This window comes from Pleurodeles waltl, chromosome 6, assembly GCF_031143425.1.
Source record: "Pleurodeles waltl isolate 20211129_DDA chromosome 6, aPleWal1.hap1.20221129, whole genome shotgun sequence".
Classification (NCBI taxonomy): domain Eukaryota; kingdom Metazoa; phylum Chordata; class Amphibia; order Caudata; family Salamandridae; genus Pleurodeles; species Pleurodeles waltl.
In genome coordinates, this window is record NC_090445.1 from 416,485,210 (window position 1) to 416,505,670 (window position 20,461).

Here is a 20,461-nt window from a genome sequence, read left to right on the forward strand (position 1 = left end):
ATCATTCCATATCAGATATATGTTTGAAAAATGTTTCAATAAAAAATTCAGATAATTTCATGTAGACAGTAGCAGTTTGTCATGAAGCCTCAATCCGTCCCAGATGTGCATGTAAGCCAGTCTGTGTCAACCAACATGAATTTTCATGCCAGGAGGTATTGATTGAAACAGGTAGGAATGTGTTCACATTGGTGACAGAGTTACATGTACCCCAAATGGCATTTAGGTTTTCTTAGTTATGTCCAGATGAGAAAACAATGACGGTGAGGAAAGTAATACTTGCAATGACAATTGCAGAGGGAAGGTTCCATCACACAGAGATTGGAGTATCCTATCTGGATGAGTTAATATCAGGCCCAAATCATGTCTCTTTTGCATATGTTGAAAATGTTTGCTCAGTACTTACGTGGTTTAGGAATGTATCCAGGCATATGTATTTACTAATGCTGTTAAAGTCATTAGTCCAGAAGAGAAATAAAAGGTGATAAGAGACAAAAGTCATACATGGTATGGGAGCCAGCAAGGAGAATTTCTAGACTGTGAGCAAATGGTTTGTGGAATTCTTCCCTAGAGGCATGAGATACTGATGATTAGGAAGCCAAGTTTAAGCACCTTGAAGCTAGTTTGATATGTAGACTTGGCAAATATTTTGTGAGCAAAGTTAATGTTCAAATCTATTTACCCATACACCCTCAAACTGTGGTGTCCCTCTTTACAGCATCATCTGGGTAAGACAAAAGTGACAGTGGCCACGTCGGTGGGGAAGAAGCTGGGCAGACAACAAAGACACAGAGGGACCTTGGCTCATATTTATACTTTTACATGGAAAACTGTGTTAGCGCAGTTTTGCGTGCAAAAGTATAGCGCCGGCTAGCGCCATTCCTGGATGCCAGCCGGGCGCCATATTTATTAAATGCTAGTAGTCGGCGCTAATGCCCGGTTAGCGTCATTGTAAATGATGCTAACCGGGTGGGGGAGGCGTAGGGGGAACTGGAGGTTGTGTGCCAAATTATGGCGCTACACTGTTTAGAGGCAAAAAATGCCTCTAAGCAGTGTAACACCATTTCCTGGCGCACAACCACCATGGACATGGCTCCTGTCTTATTAAAGACAGGAGCCATGCCCACCACAACAATGACCATGCCCAGGGGATGAATGTCCCCTGGTCATGGACATTGGGGCCAGCGCCATGCAGGGGGCCCCAAGTCAGGGCCCCCGAGGGTGAGGAAAAAAAAAATACTTACCAGGACTTACCTGGGATGGGTCCCCCATCCTGTGGTGTCCCTCTGGTGTGGGTGGGGGTGTCCCTTGTGCCAGGGAGGGGCACCTATGGGCTCTTTCCATGGTTTCGGACCATCGAAAAAAGTCCCAAAGGTCCCCTAATGCCTGCCCATACCCAGGTGTTAAATAATGGCGCAAAGCAAGCTTAGAGACATTATTTTAGGCCCCCATCCTCCCATGCTAGATTTTAGTACGGGGGGATAAATATGGCGCTAAGGCCATATTGTCGTTTTCAGGATGGGAACACCTACCTTGCATCTCATTGACGCAAGGTAGGTTTTCACGTCCAGAAAATGACGTAAACTCTAGAACTTTGGTGCTAGACGTGTCTAGTGCCAAAGTATAAATATGGAGTTAGTTTTGCGCTGAATTAGCGTAAAACTAAATGACGCTAATTCAGCACAAACCGAGCATAAATATGGGCCCAAGTGCCACAGAGGGTGAGGGGACTGGCACTGAGACCACAGGTGAATTAACATCATCTTCAGAGGCCACCACAGACTCCCAGTCCCTAGTGGTGGCAGACCCTAGTGGTACACTTCCACCTGCATCATCATCTGCCACCCACGTTTCCATCTTCACCCTCCTCTTGCTCTCCTCAGTTGGATGTAGCCACTTCCCGAAAAGAGATGGCATCACCTTTTCTGCAGGCACCTCCTCTCTGTCTCCCAGGCTGTGCTCAATGACGAGGCTATTGATCTATTGCCGACTATCGCTGAAGGCCATACTCCCCTACTGAATGCCTTCCAGGGGCTCAGTGGTCAGGTGACCCAGGTGCTAGCTTACCTGGACAGCATTTATGGTGCCATGTGTGGCCGACACCGGTCATCTAGGGTCTGGCCTCCTCATTGACCACACCCTCCCACCTACCCCAACCTTGTGCTCTGCCTTCCACACCTTCCCCCATCTCAAAACCCTCTTCCCAACCCTACACACAGCATACTCATACCTTTCCATGCACCCACTCAAACATTCACAACCAGCACATCCTCATCTAAACACAAACATGGTAAGAAACACAAGCATACACACACACATGCAGACACCACACACCCTACCACCACCACAAGCACAATCATACCCACATACACCAAACCAACCCCAACACAGGCATCCACACTCACCACCAGCACAGCCACCACACCCACCATGTCACAGACAACCACACTTATCACCACCACAACCGCAGACACCACAACAGAAACACCCATACCCACCACCACACCCACACCCACAGACACCACACCCACCACAATGCACACACCAGTACATCCACAGGCACCACACCACACACAGCACCTCCACAGCAGACCCATACACACACAAATGCCTACACTCACCCACACAATAGACACCCAGTAAAAAGAAAAAACAAAACATACTCCACATGCTCCCAACCCTCAGGCACACCCACCATCAACAGACACTTGCACAACAGCACTGCCACTCTCTCTACCTCCCAAGTCCAAATCCCTTCCGAACACCCTACCTGTTTCCCGTAGGAGGACGTAATGTTTGCCCTGACCTCATCCCAAACCATCCTACCCATACATCTGCATACTCCACACCCCTTCCACACCCCAACCCAACTCTTCCATACCCCAACATACCCCTTCCAAATCCAAACCCACCCCTTCCATATCCCACCACACCCCTCCAAAATGCAAACCCTTCCATTCCAAATCCAAACCTACCCCTTCCACATCCCTACACACCCCTTCTAAATCCAAACCCACCCCTTTTAAATCCAACCCCACCCTTCCCAGATCCAAATACAAGCCTCCCAAACCCAAGCACCCCTCCCCACCAGTAAGGTAATTGAGGTACCTGCTCTCCGCACTATAGATGACTCTTTCAGAGGTTTATTTTGGCAGTTGCATTAGGAGGCAAGTTGTGGACGTGAAACCCATACTTTGGACTTGGCCTAGAGCCACTGCATTTTGTTATTTCTTCTGAATTTAAAGGAGGGCAATGAGAGACTTATCTCATTTATATAACGAATATTTGATTTTGGAATACCTTTGTCCTGGCCTTATTTTTTGATTGTTATTAATTGTTTGCTGGTAATGTTATTTCTGATAATGTGTGTGCCATGCACTAACTCTCATTAGTAACAGTGACCAGCACAGATTCTATATTCTAGTTATTTTTTTTAATGCATACATTAGAGTTGTACATTTGTAATGGACGTGCTGATTTTGGTGCAAACATTCATCGTGTTACTGGACACTTGTGTTTCTGATATTGAGACTGGAGAATGCATGTGTGTTTATTTTGACATGATGTGTCAGTAATATGCAAACATGCATTACGCAAGGAACATAACACTTTACAGTTGCATGGCATCTGTTTGTCATATGTTGCACAACCCAAAGGGACATGTGACCTTCATGCATCTCTGACATGTTTGCAGTTTAGTGGTAAGATTGGTTGTACATTCTGTATGCACCCACTTGTAGGATTTTGTTGTACAATTGCTACATTATCAAGGATCTGAGTAGGTCCTATTTGGTATGGTTATGTGGATGATATGGCAGTTTAGGGAAAATTATTGTACACAACTATATGAACACATTTCCATTTGGGATTGCTGTGACTTACTGTATATGTGCCCATTGCCAAGAAGGCAGTTAGTACCTGCTTAGTGGGTGCTACTAATATCTTGAAATGTTTTTTAAACATTTCCCTGAACATGACAGTACACACATATCCATTGGCACCATTGTACTATTGCTTTTTAAGTATTTCTGAAACATGCATGAGTCAAGTGCTAATGTACCCTACAAAACTGAGCATGAAAGGTAATACAGTGACTTACTTTCTGTTCCAGCGATGACTGGGTCCATTTTCATCTTGGTCCAGGAGCAGGGGCAATGGAAGAACTTGTATGACCATGTCCATGGTGGCAGAAAATGGGACACATTAAAAAATGGTGTTTCATCCTTTTATTCCTCCCAATTCACCAACTCGGATGTGGAGGTTTAGACACCATCTGTGCATCGATGGGAAGGCACTTTGTGAGTGTCTTGACGATAAAGGTGGCTGGTGTCCCACCAGCAGCTGTTTTTCCCTATGTCACCATCAATACGAGTGGCGATTCCTGGCGGTGACTGAGGTTCATCAGCAGACTTTCATCTATGTACCTGCCAACATCTAAATAGAGCTGGAGGACCACCTAGTAAGCGTATGGTGAATCTGACAGAAAATCAATGGCCGGACCATTACCGCCAAGATCTTAATTAGAGGCTTAATCTCATTATTAAGGGATCAGTTGTTCTTCTCTTCATCTTGATTCCATGCTAAGACACTGTGGCGCTCTTTATGATACTGGCGGTAAAAAACGTCTAGCGCCGTGCCGCCAAAATGTTGTGTTATGTGAATGCGTATCTGCGTCTATGTATGAAAGTGAGTGCGGATGTGTGTGTGAATGGATGTATGCATGTGTGGATGCATGTGGGAGTGGGTGTGTGCATGCGTGCGTGTGTGTGTGTGTGTGTGTGTGTGTGTGAAGGGGGCGTGAATGTGGGGAGGGTTTGGAGAGGAAGAGGGGATGGGGAGGTATCTGTAGAGTGGGGTGGGGTGGGGAAGACCTCTATCAGTGACAGGGAAGGGATTCCGTGTCACTGATAGTGCCTACCACCATAGTTTACATGACAGTAAGAAAGCCACGGAAACCATGGGGCCATTATCCCGCAGGCGGTACAGTGACGGCCGCCAGGCTGGAGATTGATATCTCCAGCCTGGCAGCTGTTACCGCTGTGGCGGTCGGTGTGGTACATTGGCGGTTTGGCTTCAGCCAAACCGCCAATGTCATAATATGGTGGAAAGTACCACCAGCCTGTTGGCAGTTCCACCATATTACTGCAGACCACCAGGGTCATAATGAGGGCCTGTGTTTTTTCCCAGCAAGATATGGATGACTCACATTACTAAGTTCTGCATGCTCTGGGAGCTTTCAACAAGCATGTCTGGATTTATTTATAGTTCTTTGTGCAAGAATGCTATGGTTTTCACAGACATTGTACACGGATGGGATACCACCATAAATGTAATTGGATGACTCATTGTACATTGAGTGGAGGATTTAATGCTATTTCTGTCATTGTCACATCTGCTACGTCAGTGCTTCCAAAGTAGAGCTGACGGGGGCTCTACCATTGGGAGTTCCACTTTCCATAGAAAGCAGAGGAGAGGGGAGAGGACATGTGCATTTTTTGGCAGAAGTCCAGCAATTGCCCTCTATCAAACTAAGGGCCAGATGTAGCAAACGTTTGCGACTCGCAAACGGGCCGAATCGCAATTTGCGACAGTGCAAAATCGGAAATGGGATGCAAAAAACCCATTTCCGACTCGCAAAAAGCGATGGGACCCGTTTGCGAGTCGCATCCGTTGCGACCCCCTTTTGCGACCCGCAATTTGCGAGTCGCAATTTGCGAGTCGCAACCCATATGCAATTGCAACTCGCAAATTGCGACTAGTCGCAAAAAACCCAGTTTGCAAGTCGCATTTACCACTAACACAGAGCAGGTGGTAACCATTACCAAAGTATAAAAGGACACCCAGAAGGCATCTGGGTTACTCAAGATGGCGGACATATACCTGATAGCAGTGAGGAGGAGAGTCTACGCAGCCCAGCAGAGGAGGAGGAGGGGCCACAGACAGGAGAAGATATATAGAACAAGGCAGACCCTTTTCCAGCAAACTGAAGAGGAGATCTATGATAAATACCGCCTTAGCAGCGCTGCCATTCTAGAATTGATAGAATTACTAAAACCACATCTAGAACACAAGACTCTGCGTGGCTGCGCCATCCCTACGCATGTGCAAGTACTATGCGCACTGCACCTCTTGGCCTCAGGGAGCTATCAGGGGGTCATTGCCGTGGCAGGTGGGGTATCCCAAAGTGCAGTGTCAAGGTTCCTCAGGGCATTCCTAGATGCCTTAGTAGCGCACAGGTCTCAGTTCATATACTTACCAAGGAATGAGGCAGAAATTAACAGCACCAAGCTGGACTTTTACCGCATTGCCCACTTTCCTCATGTCATAGGGTGTGTAGATGGGACACACATTCAAATATGCCCCCCTGCTAATCTGGAACACATTTTCCGCAACAGGAAGTGTACCCACTCACTCAACATACAGGTTGTTTGTGATGCCCATTATGACATCACGGACATCGTAGCTAAGTTTCCTGGCTGTACCCATGACTCATACATTTTTAGGCATAGTGGGATACATCAACGCCTGGAACGTGGGGAATTTGGAGACAGTTACCTCCTAGGTAGAGCCACAGACACTTGCAGACATACACACAGGTCACTGTGCACGACTATCTGGACTTCCTAACAGTGTACTTTTGTGCCCAACAGGTGACAGTGCATATGCTCTCAGGCCTTGGATCATGACTCCGTTTTTAACACCCAGAACTGAATCAGAGAGGCAATACAACAGTGCGCATAAGAGGACCAGGAACCTGATCGAGCGCACCTTCGGACTGCTGAAGGCAAGATTCAGATGCCTCCACCGCAGTGGAGGCGCCCTCCAATACACCCCCATTACGCTTTCAAAATTGTAGTCGCATGCGCCATCCTCCACAACATAGCCACCCGACGTGGGCTACCTCTCACCCCTGCAGACCCAGATCCTGATGATGAAGAGCAAGAACCACCACATCGCCATCATGGGGATAGGAGTCTAGCTAATCAAGGCAGACTGAGACGGGACCACATTGCAACGCAATATTTTGGACGGTACGTGTCAACTCCCACCATACTCACCTATTAACCATTTGTTAAGTGGAACAAAAATAACTGTTTTATTAATGTCATGAAGAAACTATATACAAGTTGAAATTGTCCATGGGCAGGAAAATGCCAACCAGTCATGTGGCACATTAACGCCATGTGCCACATTAATCTGTCCTGGCTGTTATCTATGATCTCCTGCCCCTCCTGCCAGCCTGGCTGGTCCCTGCTGTGTCCATGGTGCTGTGCCTACCACTCCTCAGCACCCTACTGTGAGTGGCAGAGACACTGCTCACTGTTGAGCCCTCCTCCCAGGTGTATTTGTTAACTTCCTGGCTGTGATGCCATCATCATGTGCCAGGAAGTGTTTCCAGAGTGTTCTGGTATGCTTTCTGGAGTGTTCTGCTGCATCTGCAAGCAATTTTTAAGGTATTCGCAATTTGCGACACCCACTCGCTAATTGCGAGTTCGTTTTTGCACACTCGCAAACAGCGACCTCGCAAACTGCGGACTCGCACACAGCGTTGCGAGTCCGGCTGCGAGTCGCAAAATCGGATCGCTTTTTTTTCTGGCATTCCAATTTGCGACTCGCATTTTGCGAGTCGCATCAACTCGCAAAATGCGAGTCGCAATTTTTATTTTTGCTACATCTGGCCCAAGGTCCTTTAAGTGCTATATTTTTTGGTGCGTTGTTTTACTGTACTCCATAAGAAAGGGGGATATACAGAGCATATGGATTTTAATATACCAGTATTGCTTTAAAGCATTCCATATGCTGCACTGTTGCATTATTTGTGTGGTTAACTTAGATTCCACAACTGACAGCTACATGTGTTTGATTGTGCCGGACGATGGGAATCTTTACTCTTGAGTAGACTACCAGGTTCCTTACTATGTGTATATTGTTCATACTTCAGGAACCTTCACGTTCTCTCCTGGAAGAATCATGGAGGACTTTGAGGAAGGGAGGAACATATGGCTGCAGAGACTACACTGTACCTCATTTTGCCTCAGCATAGGGGAATCCTAGCATCCTGCCTTGATCTAGTTACCCTTAGCAGGTGCTGGGGCTGAGGAGGAAACAAACACCAACGCCCAAAGTCACAGCAAAACTGGAGCTGGTGCTAATATTAAATTCACAGAGCATTCATGCCCACAAGTGAGATAATTGCTTCTCTTTTGAGGCAACCAGTTAATACTGCCGTGTGGAACTGCTTCTCTGAGTAGGGAAGGAGAAACAGCCTTTACAATGGGTAACTATAACTAGCTCACAGTTTTCTCATCAAGGATTTCATTGGAAATGTTACAGTGATATTATAAATGATTTTATAGAAGATGTCATGACTGATTTGGGATTATTAGCTGTGTATGGTGAGGGTGTGAGTTATAGTTACACCAGGGCATGAGTTATAGTTTCTTGAGATAAGTATAACTATAACTCCTGAATTTCTACGGCTTGTGTGTGTAAACCTGAACCTAACGATAACATCCCTGTAACCTTTGTTTTTTTCAGGCAATTTCTAGGGTTTTTAATTAAATGTAAAGTAATATTAATTTCCATACATTAATCAAACCACTGTTGTACATTTTTAGCTGATCCCTGGAGGCAGGATCAATATTTTCATTTGATTCCCTGCTCACTTCAGTGCAGGCAGGGAAACAGATAAAAAGTCCGCTCCCAGATGGCGGGAGCATTTTTCATGCTCTCACCCACTGGGAGCTGACTTAGGGTTTGCTTTGGCTTGGAAGGAGCTTTGAAATTGCTCCCGCCAAACGAGACCAAACACAGGTTTGCAACCCCCTCAATAGTTAAAGCATGGTCGGGCCATTGGGGATGGGGTTCCTGGGGCCAAACGCAGCTCTGGTAGGTGGGCCACATGGCCCTCCTCCCCCTTCTTGATATGGCCGGGCTCCGGGGGATAGGGTCCCTAGGGGCAAATTCAGCCCAAGAAACAAGTGAGGCAAGGACCACAAGGTTTCCCGCCTCAGTTTTTAAAAGTGATCGAAGGATGGGGTCCGCGGAGCCGAAATCTCAGGAGGGGGTCCCATCCCCATTTACTATTTTGGTCAAGCCCTGGTGGATGCGGGCAAAAATGTGGCCTGGTAGGGGGGCTGCATGCGCCCCTCTCCCCATTATATAATAATTAATTTACAAGCCTTTTTTGAGTAGTCATTGCATGTCCAAGGTCAAGGGTTCATCAGATAAGTCAATGATAGACACCCCCACACATGAATCCATCCCTCCTTGTTCTTGTTCCATGACCTGGTGCTCAACCCACTCTGTTCCTCCTTCTTGTCTCCTTCAAGGCCAAACTCTAAACCAATTATATATTGGTTTTGCATAACATTGATGAGTTTATACTAACTTTTAAGGGGTTTGGTTTTTGGAATAAGATAACAAAGATGATATTGGACAATAATAAATATTGTTTAAGGTGAAGTGTCTGTTTTTTATAGGATTGCTTAAGAAGTTATTTTCAGGTAATGATGTTTTTGATATGCTTGGATATTAGGCACCTAGTGGGTGTGTTTTGGCTCATGGTTAAATATAGCGGATGATTCTGGAGCACATCTTAGCACATGATGCTTGAAGGGGTTTGTTTCCTTTCTTACACATTACACTGTGTGGCACAGTGACAATCTTGCACTTTATACAGTATGTATATATTATTAAGTATGTATTAAGTATGTGTTTGTTTGGTTATATATGAATCGTTTACTTGCTGTACTTATAAGATGAATGCAAACAACTATTGGACCCATATGAGATTTTTGGCATAGTGCATGTCTTTCACATTATTCCAACTAACATTTTTTTTTTTTTGTTATTCTTACTTTTAACACTATAATCCCATTTGTAATGACACATGGGGGTGTGCTGTTATTATATTGAATCTGTATAACAATAATGATGCTATGTTTGATTTCTTTAGCCCTGATTAAGTCACAAGTATGACAAAACAAGTGTTGGCTAACCAGGAATTTTAAGAACAATAAAAGTTATAGGAACTTTCCAGATTGTAATTACGATGATTGGATTATTGATTTCAAAAACTTTGGATCTGAAAAGTGTGTGCCTGAGGCTATGGACTTAACCCCCTATAACCATCCAAGCCTGTGCCGTGTAAGGCAACAGACCACGCATGGTGGGGGATGGCCGCAGTCCCTGCAGCCAACCCCCCCAACTACTCAACCCTGCGCACGGCCTTTGGCCGTGTGTGGCGGGAGTTGTCCGCAGGGCTTGTCTTTCTGGGTGTAAGAATAGGTGTAAAACAGTGTCTTTGGGTGTAAGGGTGGGTGTGAGAGTGTCTGTCTGGGTGTGAAAGGGTCTATGTGGATGTGAGAGTGGGTGTGAGATTGCACTCCACACTTGCTTTGCCTTTGTCAAGCGCAGGAGGTAGGATCATTTGTCCTCTCCAGAAGTAGAGCTTCAACTGGGACACCTGCTCCGTTATATATACTCGTAAGAGCTTCCTGTTGAGGTTTAATTTATATGAAATGAGCATCATGGCCAGAACGGAAGCTTGCCTGCTCAGTTATCCAACAAGAGTCCACAGTTTTGCACAAAATGTCTACCAAACTGGAATACTTTCTACTGTCCAGTTAGTAAGTGCTACCTCATTGGGTAAATAGCCAGTGTGGGGATGGGGGGACCCCACCCCGACTTTCATTAAATGGGGGAGGGGGCCACGTGGCTCCCAACCCCAGCTGATTTCAGCCCTGGGGACTCCATCCACTATGGCCTAGCTTTATAATATACTTCATTGTTTACGGGAGGGGTCAGCGGGCCCCCTCACCTGGGGTCCGGCCTTAAAATATTTTTTGGGGTGAGGGGGCTCCATTGCCCCCCACCCCGGGCCCATTTTGGCCCTTGGAACCCCATCCCGCTGGGCCCAGCCATCTCTCCTGGGTTCCCTCCAGGGTATCCAGTGTGAAATGGGACTACGGGGAGCATCAAGGCATCTGGTCCCAGCTGGTGCCCTACCTCCTATGGGAGCCGGCACTGCTGTCATAGACAGGGAGCTGTAAAGATGGAGTTCCCTGTCTGTGAGAGCAACCGTTTCCTCTGTTTCCCTACCTGTACCTCTGGATGCCTCATTGGAATAGTGTTTTTTGGTTTGCTAATAACTATGGACCCATTTAACAAATCTTCACTAAACTTCTCAAAAAAGTTGGTCCACCTCACCTCCTACTTGAAAAGTTTCAGGGTGATCCATCAGTCATGGGGCCGAGAAAAAAGGTGGGTCCGAAAACATATAATTCCTCACACATTTTCCATAGACTTCTTAGAGACAGGCAAAACTGCTGGACGGATGGAAAACCAAATTCGCCAGGTAGCTAGATCTTGCTGGGAGATTTCAATATATGGGCAGACGGGGACTTAAACAAAAGAACTGTAGGGCTCCTGTGAAATCCTGGGACTACTTCATTTAGTGCACTGCCCCACTCACCAAGGTGGCCATACCTTGGATTTTATTTTTTCACCAGAAAATTTAGTTGTAATTGATGTCATTATACCCATGTGTTGAAAGACCACTTATTAGTGGCTTTCCACATTCTGATAAAGGAATTAAGTACCCTGAATACAGAATCAGCCAGAGTGAGATAACTAAAAGCCTGGCATAAACTAAAGAGGACAACACAAGTAAAGTTATTCGATCTAGCTACAATGTTTGATCCCAGGAGAACAGTGGACGACAACTATGAAGCCGTAGCGGGAAGAATCCTAGAAACAGTAGATAAATACTTTTAAAAAATATTAAAACTAGATGCAGGCTCTCAGCCACATGCTGTGGTATACTATTAAAAGCATCGAAAAAAGCCTGCAAGAAACTGGAAAGAAAGTGGTGCAGTTCCTGAGGATCAAAATGTCTATAAAGTAGAGGTTTGTAACACAAAAGCTAACGATTATGCGAATGATATTCAAGAAGCCCCTAACAGTTCCAAAAAGGTATTCAATATCATATGCAAATCATCTAATCCTGAGAGTATGAAGCAAATAATTGCACCTTTACAAGCACTCTTTGATAATCTTGCAGAATGTTTTGAGAATAAGATCACCCCTAAATCCTTTACAGCACAGTCTGGAAAGACATGACAGATTAATTAATCCCCCCGCTACTATAGATATGTAATCAATCACTGGAGTCAGGTATTGTCTCACGGGTCTGGGAAAAGGCTATAGTTACTCCCCTATTTAAGAAGCTCTCTGCGGACCCTCTGGTCCTTAACAGCTAAAGGCCAATATTGCTTTTGTCCTTTCCCATAAAAATCCTAGAATGTTTCATTAGCAAAAAGTTGTCCCTTAATCTGGAAGGCCAAAATCTACTAGAGGAGGAGCAGTTTGGATTCAGACCAGGGCATGGTGCTGAATACCTCAACAGACAGGTCTCCTTCTACACCTTGACCCAACAGCTTCGCTCTGATGACCTTGGCCTCGCCACCATCCCATGCATCCACAGAACCACTGCCGGTGGTAGATCGTTCTCCCACCTCGCCGCCAAGACGTGGAACACTCTTTCTATCCACCTGCAACATACACAGGACCTACTAACCTTCAGGAGACACCGCAAGACATGGCTGTTCGAGCAGTAGCAGCACCCCCCAGCGCCTTGAGACCCTCACGGGTGACTAGTGAGCTTTACAAATGCTTTGATTGTATCTGCTCTGCTTCTGGCTGTGGATGAACTCCAGATGAGGCTGGATAGCGGACAGTCAGCAGTTCTAATTCTATTCAATTTATCAGCTGCTTTCAATATGGAAATCACACAACAGTACTGACAAGATTCAAGGATTCAAGTCACTGACACAATATTGAATTGGATGTGCTCTTATCTGTCAGATTGCTGTCAAGCGGTCTCTCTGCTTCCATACTGCTCTGACTTTAAAGTCATTGAATACAGAGTCCCATAGGCATCAGAACTAAGCCTAATTCTTTTTAACATTTATATGAGACCTTAATTAACACTCATTAATTCCCATATCATTAGGCTTGTGAACTACTCTGATGACACACAATTGAGTCTTGTTAGACATTGGGTTTCTAGTTGGCAGAGGTATACACCCTTGTCCAAGTTGGGAGCACAATCCTAGTAAGGGTAAGTCACAACACAATCCAAACTATCCTGTGCTCACCCTCTGGAAGCTTGGCACAGAGCAGGCAGGCTTAACTTAGAAGGCAAGTTGTAAAGTATTTGTGCAATAACTCATTCACACAGTGAAAACACCACAACAAGTACGCCACACCAGTTTAGAAAAATAGATAATATTTATCTGAATAAAATAAGATCAACACGACAAAAATCCAATATGCATAAGTCAAGATATCACTTTTTAAAGGTTTAAATGTCTGAATCCTCAAGAATCAGTTATTATATCCTTTTAACACACAGTACCTGGGATGCATTAAAAATAACAATGCATGGGGCGCAGAGGAGGAGATGTGTTGAAAAGTAAGGCGCTGCATCAGAGTTTCCAGCGCCACACAGATGCGTCATTTTTTTTCCACACTGCAAGGTGGTATGTTGATTTCCAGGTGCACAGCCTCTGTTTCTCACTGCGATGCTGGGATATTTTGACGCCCAGGGACTATGTGCTGAAAATCCTTGATGCGCTGGTAGAAGGAGCAGCACTGCGTTGATCCAGTAGGTGATGCGGCAATTGTTTGCAGCGAGGCAGGAACTTTGTTGATTTCTGCAGGCGTTACATTGATTTTCTGAGCCACTGGGATTTCCCTCTCGGGGGTTAAGTCTTTGTGGCCCTGAGACTTCGGAACAGGAGAAAAGCTCAATCTAAGCCCATGGAGAGCACTTGTGGGGAAGGCAGAGTCCTTTCAGCAGAGTCAGAGGCCAGCGGGCAGCATGGCAACAAGCAGGGCAGCAGTCCTTCTCCGCAAAGCAGTCCAGATGAGTCCTTTGGGCAGCCAGGTAGTTCCTCTGACATAGTCCAGGTGTAGATCCAGAAGTGTCTGATTTGGTAGGGTCAGAGACCCAGTATATATGCCCAAAAGTGCCTTTGAAGTTGGGAAACTTCAAAGAGTGGCCAGGGTCCCTGTGGGGGGTTATTAGTCCTTTGTGTGAGGGCAGGCCACAGGCCATTGAAGTGTAAGAGACAGCCCCTCCACCCGCCCTTCCCAGGAAGATCCATTCAGTATGCAGATGAATGCAGATGTGACTGAGTGTCCTGTGTGGAATGCACAAGGGGAGCTGTTAACCAGCTCAGACCAGACATGGATTGGAGACAGGCTGTAAGGCACAGATGTAAGTGCAGAGAAATTCCCACTTTCTAAAAGTGGCATTTCTAAAATAGTAATATTAAATCCAGCTTCCCCAGTAAGCAGGATTTTCAATTACCATTCGGGGTATACTAAACATGGCAGGGCTACTCCTTTCAGATCAGAATCTACCATTTAAAAATATAAAATGGAAGTTCTGATGCTGGCCTACGAGAGGAGCAGGCCTCAAAGTAGTGGAAAACAAATCTGTGAGATTTCTCCTACCAGGACATGTAAACCACATAAGTATATGTCCTGCCTTTTATATGCATAGCACCCTGCCCAATGGATCACCTAAAGCCTACCTTAGGGGTGACTTATATGTAGAAAAAGGGGACTTTAAGGCTTGGCAAGTAGTTGTAAATGCCAAGCTGAGGTGGCAGTGAAACTGCACACACAGGCCTACCAAAGGCCGGCCTAAGACATGGTTCAGGTGCTATTTATGTGGGTGGCACAATCAGTGTTGCAGGCACTTAATTTACAGGCCCTGGGCCCATGGAGTGCACTTTACTGGGGACTTACGAGTTGTAGGAGGCTGGACTGGCTTGTAGTGGGTACCAAGAGGTACTTACACCTTGCACCAGGCCCATGTATCCCTTATTAGTGTAGAGGGGTGTCTAGCAGCTTAGGCTGATAGAAAAGGTAGCTTAGCAGAGCAGCTTAGGCTGAACTAGGAGACGAGTGGAGCTCCTACAGTACCACTAGTGTCATATGCACAATATCATAAGAAAACACAATACACAGATATACTAAAAATAAAGGTACTTTAGTTTTATGACAATATGCCAAAGTATCTCAGTGAGTACCCTCAGTATGAGGATAGCAAATATACACAAGATATATGTACACAATACCAAAATATGCAGTAATAGCAATAGAAAACAGTGCAAACAATGTGTAGTCACAATAGAATGCAATGGGGGCACATAGGGAAAGGGGCAACACAAACCATATACTCTAGAAGTGGAATGCGAACCACGAATGGACCCCAAACCTTGTAGAGGGTCGCTGGGATTGTAAGGAAACAGTGAGGGTTAGAAAAATAGCCCACCCCAAGACCCTGAAAAGTGGGTGCAAAGTGCACCTAAGTTCCCCAAAGAGCACAGAAGTCGTGATAGGGGAATTCTGCAGGAAAGACCAACACCAGCAATGCAACAACGATGGATTTCCTGACGAGAGTACCTGTGGAACAAGGGGACCCAGTCCAAGAGTCACGATCAAGTCGGGAGTGGGCAGATGCCCAGGAAATGCCAGCTGTGGGTGCAAAGAAGCTGCCACCGGATGGTAGAAGCTGTGGATTCTGCAAGAACGACAAGGGCTAGAAACTTCCCCTTTGGAGGATGGATGTCCCACGTCGTGAAGAGTCGTACAGAGGTGTTTCCGTGCAGAAAGACTGCAAACAAGCCTTGCTAGCTGCAAGGGTCGCGGTTAGGGTTTTTGGATGCTGCTGTGGCCCAGGAGGGACCAGGATGTCGCCAATTGTGTGAGGAGACAGAGGGGGTGTCCAGCAAGACAATGAGCCCACTCAGAAGCAAGCAGCATCCGCAGAAGTGCTGGAACAGGCACTACAAAGTGGAGTGAACCGGAGCTCACCCAAAGTCACAAATGAGGGTCCCACGATGCCAGAGGACAACTCAGGAGGTCGTGCACTGCAGGTTAGAGTGCCGGGGACCCAGGCTTGGCTGTGCACAAAGGAAATCCTGGAAGAATGCACAGGAGCCGGAGTAGCTGCAAAACACGCGGTTCCCAGCAATGCAGTCTAGCGTGGGGAGGCAAGGACTTACCTCCACCAAACTTGGACTGAAGAGTCACTGGACTGTGTGAGTCACTTGGACAGAGTTGCTGAGTTCAAGGGACCTCGCTCGTCGTGCTGAGAGGAGACCCAGAGGACCGATGATGCAGTTCTTTGGTGCCTGCGGTTGCAGGGGGAAGATTCCGTCAACCCACGGGAGATTTCTTCGGAGCTTCTAGTGCAGAGAGGAGGCAGACTACCCCCACAGCATGCACCACCAGGAAAACAGTCGAGAAGGCGGCAGGATCAGCATTACAAGGTCGCAGAAGTCATCTTTGCTACTTTGTTGCAGTTTTGCAGGCTTCCAGCGCGGCCAGCAGTCGATTCCTTGGCAGAAGGTGAAGAGAGAGATGCAGAGGAACTCTGATGAGCTCTTGCATTCGTTATCTAAGGAATTCCCCAAAGCAGAGACCCTAAATAGCCAGAAAAGGGGGTTTGGCTACTTAGGAAAGATGATAGGTTAGTAACACCTGAAGGAGCCTATCAGAAGGAGTCTCTGACGTCACCTGCTGGCACTGGCCACTCAGAGCAGTCCAGTGTGCCAGCAGCACCTCTGTTTCCAAGATGGCAGTGGTCTGGAGCACACTGGAGGAGCTCTGGGCACCTCCCAGGGGAGGTGCAGGTCAGGGGAGTGGTCACTCCCCTTTCCTTTGTCCAGTTTCGCGCCAGAGCAGGGCTGAGGGATCCCTGAACCGGTGCATACTGGCTTATGAAGAGATGGGCACCATCTGTGCCCATCAAAGCATTTCCAGAGGCTGGGGAGGCTACTCCTCCCCAGCCCTGACACCTTTTTCCAAAGGGAGAGGGTGTAACACCCTCTCTCTGAGGAAGTCCTTTGTTCTGCCTTCCTGGGCCAGGCCTGGCTGGACCCCAGGAGGGCAGAAACCTGTCTGAGGGGTTGGCAGCAGCAGCAGCTGCAGTGAAACCCCGGGAAAGGTAGTTTGGCAGTACCCGGGTCTGAGCTAGAGACTCGGGGGATCATGACATGTTACATGGCCATGTTCGGAGTTACCATTGTGACGCTATACATATGTTGTGACATATGTATAGTGCACGCGTGTTATGGTGTCCCCGCACTCACAAAGTCCGGGGAATTTGCCCTGAACAATGTGGGAGCACCTTGGCTAGTGCCAGGGTGCCCACACACTAAGTAACTTAGCACCCAACCTTTACCAGGTAAAGGTTAGAAAAAAGGTGACTTATAAGTTACTTAAGTGCAGTGGTAAATGGCTGAGAAATAACGTGGATGTTATTTCACTCAGGCTGCACTGGCAGGCCTGTGTAAGAATTGTCAGATCTCTCTATGGGTGGCACAAGAAATGCTGCAGCCCATAGGTATCTCCTGGAACCCCAATACCCTGGGTACCTCAGTACCATATACTAGGGAATTATAAGGGTGTTCCAGTATGCCAATGTAAATTGGTGAAATTGGTCACTAGCCTGTTAGTGACAATTTGGAAAGAAATGAGAGAGCATAACCACTGAGGTTCTGGATAGCAGAGCCTCAGTGAGACAGTTAGTCATAACACAGGTAACACATACAGGGCACACTTATGAGCACTGGGGCCCTGGCTGGCAGGGTCCCAGTGACACATACAACTAAAACAACATATATACAGTGAAATATGGGGGTAACATGCCAGGCAAGATGGTACTTTCCTACACAAGTAGATTAAATGAGCCAACTGGGTATGAATCAATGTCACCATGTTTTCAGGGAATGAGCATATGCACTTTAACACTGGTTAGCAGTGGTAAAGTGCGCAGAGTCCTAAAACCAGCAGAAACAGTGCCCAAAAAGTGGAGGGAGGCAGGCAAATAGTTAGGGGTGACCACCCTAAGGCTGTCAGGTCTAACAGGGGGGAAACAGGCCCTGCCAGATGGGCTGAGGTCAGGGGACCAGCGCCAGCCAGACTCTCATGTGGCCCTTAGGGAAGGTGGTTCCCTTTTGAGGGGTAGGTGTGCTCTCCAGGAAGTCCTGGCTTGCCAGGCACTGGTCCAGCGTGAGGGTGGTGACTCTGGGTTGGATGGTTAGGGGGTAAGCTGTGACCTGATGGGGGGTAGGTGTGCTCCCCAGAAAGTCCTGGATCGCCCGGCAACGGTCCAGTCTGAGGGTACAGACCCTAGAGTGAAGGATCAGGTGCAGAGGGTAAACTCTGACCTGATTGGGGAAGCAGTCGGCCCATTCGCCCCCTGTGGGGGGGTGCAGGACCCTAGAAGTGGGTGGCGGGGAGGGAGAGACTCACCCCGACCCCAGTTCAATCTAAGGGTACAGACCCTGGATTGAAGGGCCAGGTTCAGGGTGTCACCCCTGACCTGAAGGGAGGGGCTACTCTTAACAGTGTCCCTACCGCGGTTGATTCTGGGGGGGGTGCACTCCTAGTGGGGTTGGAAGACCAGAAGCAGGTTAACATCCCTGCACTGGTGAGAGGATTGTGCAGGACTGCTTCCACAAGCAGCCTGACAATTCTAGACTCTGGGGGTGCTGCTCCCAGAGGGAGGGTACAGAGCCCCAGAGGAGAGAACCAGTTTCAGGCTGTCATCCCTGACATGGTGGAAGGGAGAGTGGTCAGAGGGTGCTAGAGACCTGGGGCTACTGCCCCCCACTCTCCACAGTCACAGTGGTGGGAGAGCCTTGAAAGGCCTGAGGCCTGGCTTTCATCCCTGACAGCTGTCAGTGGCCACTGTGGCTTGCTGTCCTGGTGGACAAAGTTGCCCCTGGGGGTGGGGGACAGGAGTCACACCCCGGGGGAAGAGTGGGGCACACCATTGTGTTGGCCATGGTTGTTCTATCTGCCCCCTGGGATACATCTATGAGCAAAGTAAGGTTAGGTGTTGCACAGATGGTATCTGCAGGAGAGGAGAAGGGTTCACCATGGGTTAGCTTAGGGGGCCCTGAGAGCATGGACAGAGGGATCCAGCTGGAGTCAGGAAGGCGTAGAACAGGAACATGCCCCTGCTGTTGTGGGCCAGGGTCCTTCTTCTGTTGCCCCAATCAGGGAAGTCCATCGATATATTGAGTGGTCTCCCCTGTCTTTAGACTGGTGGGGGGTTGTGTTCCACCTTGCCCTTTTTGCAGGGTCATCCCAAATCTTTTTGCCTCCTTTCTCCTAATTTTTCTGACCAGTTTTTGTTAGCTTTAGGACTCTGGGCAGTTTACCACTGCTAATCAGTGCTAAAGTGCATATGCTGTCTGTGTAAATTGCATTGTTGATTGGTTTATTCCTTATTGGCATATTTGATTTACTAGTAAGTCCCTAGTAAAGTGCACTAGAGGTGCCTAGGGCCTGTAAACCAAATGCTACTAGTGGGCCTGCAGCACTGGTTGTGCCACCCACATTGGTAGCCCTGTAAACATGGCTGTGACCTGCCACTGCAATGTCTGTGTGTGCAGTTTTAAACTGCCAATTCGACCTGGCAAGGGTACCCACTTGCCAGGCCCAAGCCTTCCCTTTTGGTACATGTAAGGCTCCCCTAAGGTAGGCCCTATGTAGCCCTATAAGCAGGGTGCAGGGTATTTAAAAGGTAGGACATGTACTGGTGTGTTTTACATGTCCTAACAGTGAAATACTGCCAAATTCGTGTTTCCCTGTTGCAAGGCCTATCTCCCTCATAGGTTAACATGGGGGCTGCCTTTAAATAACTTTGAAGAGCAGATTCCCTTTGAGGGCAGATAGAAATGTGGAGTTTGGGGTCTCTGAACTCACAATTTAAAAATACATCTTTTAGTAAAGTTGGTTTTTAGATTGTGAGTTTGAAAATACCACTTTTAGAAAGTAGGCATTTTCTTGCTTAAACCAATCTGTGACTCTGCCTGTTTGGGGATTCCCCGTCTGGATCAGTTTGACAGATGGGCTGTTCACACCTCACCTCTAGACAGTGACACAAAAGGGGGCGCAGGTATAGCCTGCATATCCTGATGAGCCATCTGAGCTAGAGGGGAGGGCGGAGTGGTCGTTCACACCTTAAAGTGGTGTGCCTCTGGGTCCTGGCCTGGACAAGAAAGGATCTTGCAAACACTTGAGACTTTGCTTTGAAGTTTGCCAACTTCAAAGGCAGAACAGGGTATAAGTAGAAGACCCAAAACCTCAGACTTGTAGAATCTTTCTGGAATCAAGAGGAACCTCTGCCAAGGAGAAGAGCTGAAGATCTAAGGGACGAGTACTTTCCATCTCCTGTGTTGCTTTGCTGGACTGCAGTTGCTGCTTCTGCCTGAAAGGAGTGCAAAGGGAGAACTTTGCTGTGTGTCCTGCTTGAGAAAGTTCTCCAAGGGCTTGGAGTAGAGCTTGCCTCCTGTTGGATGTTTCAAGGACACCAAAGACTTCAGTTTCCTCGACCTGCAGCACGGGGAACTGTGTGTTTTGTGCTGTT

General features: G+C 47.2%; 1 protein-coding gene across 3 annotated transcripts in view; it reads right to left on the reverse strand.

Annotated features, from left to right (window-relative positions):
- LOC138301948 (trem-like transcript 4 protein) overlaps positions 1-20,461 on the reverse strand; it is a 219,034-nt gene that overhangs the window by 136,331 nt on the left and 62,242 nt on the right. The window lies entirely within an intron of this gene.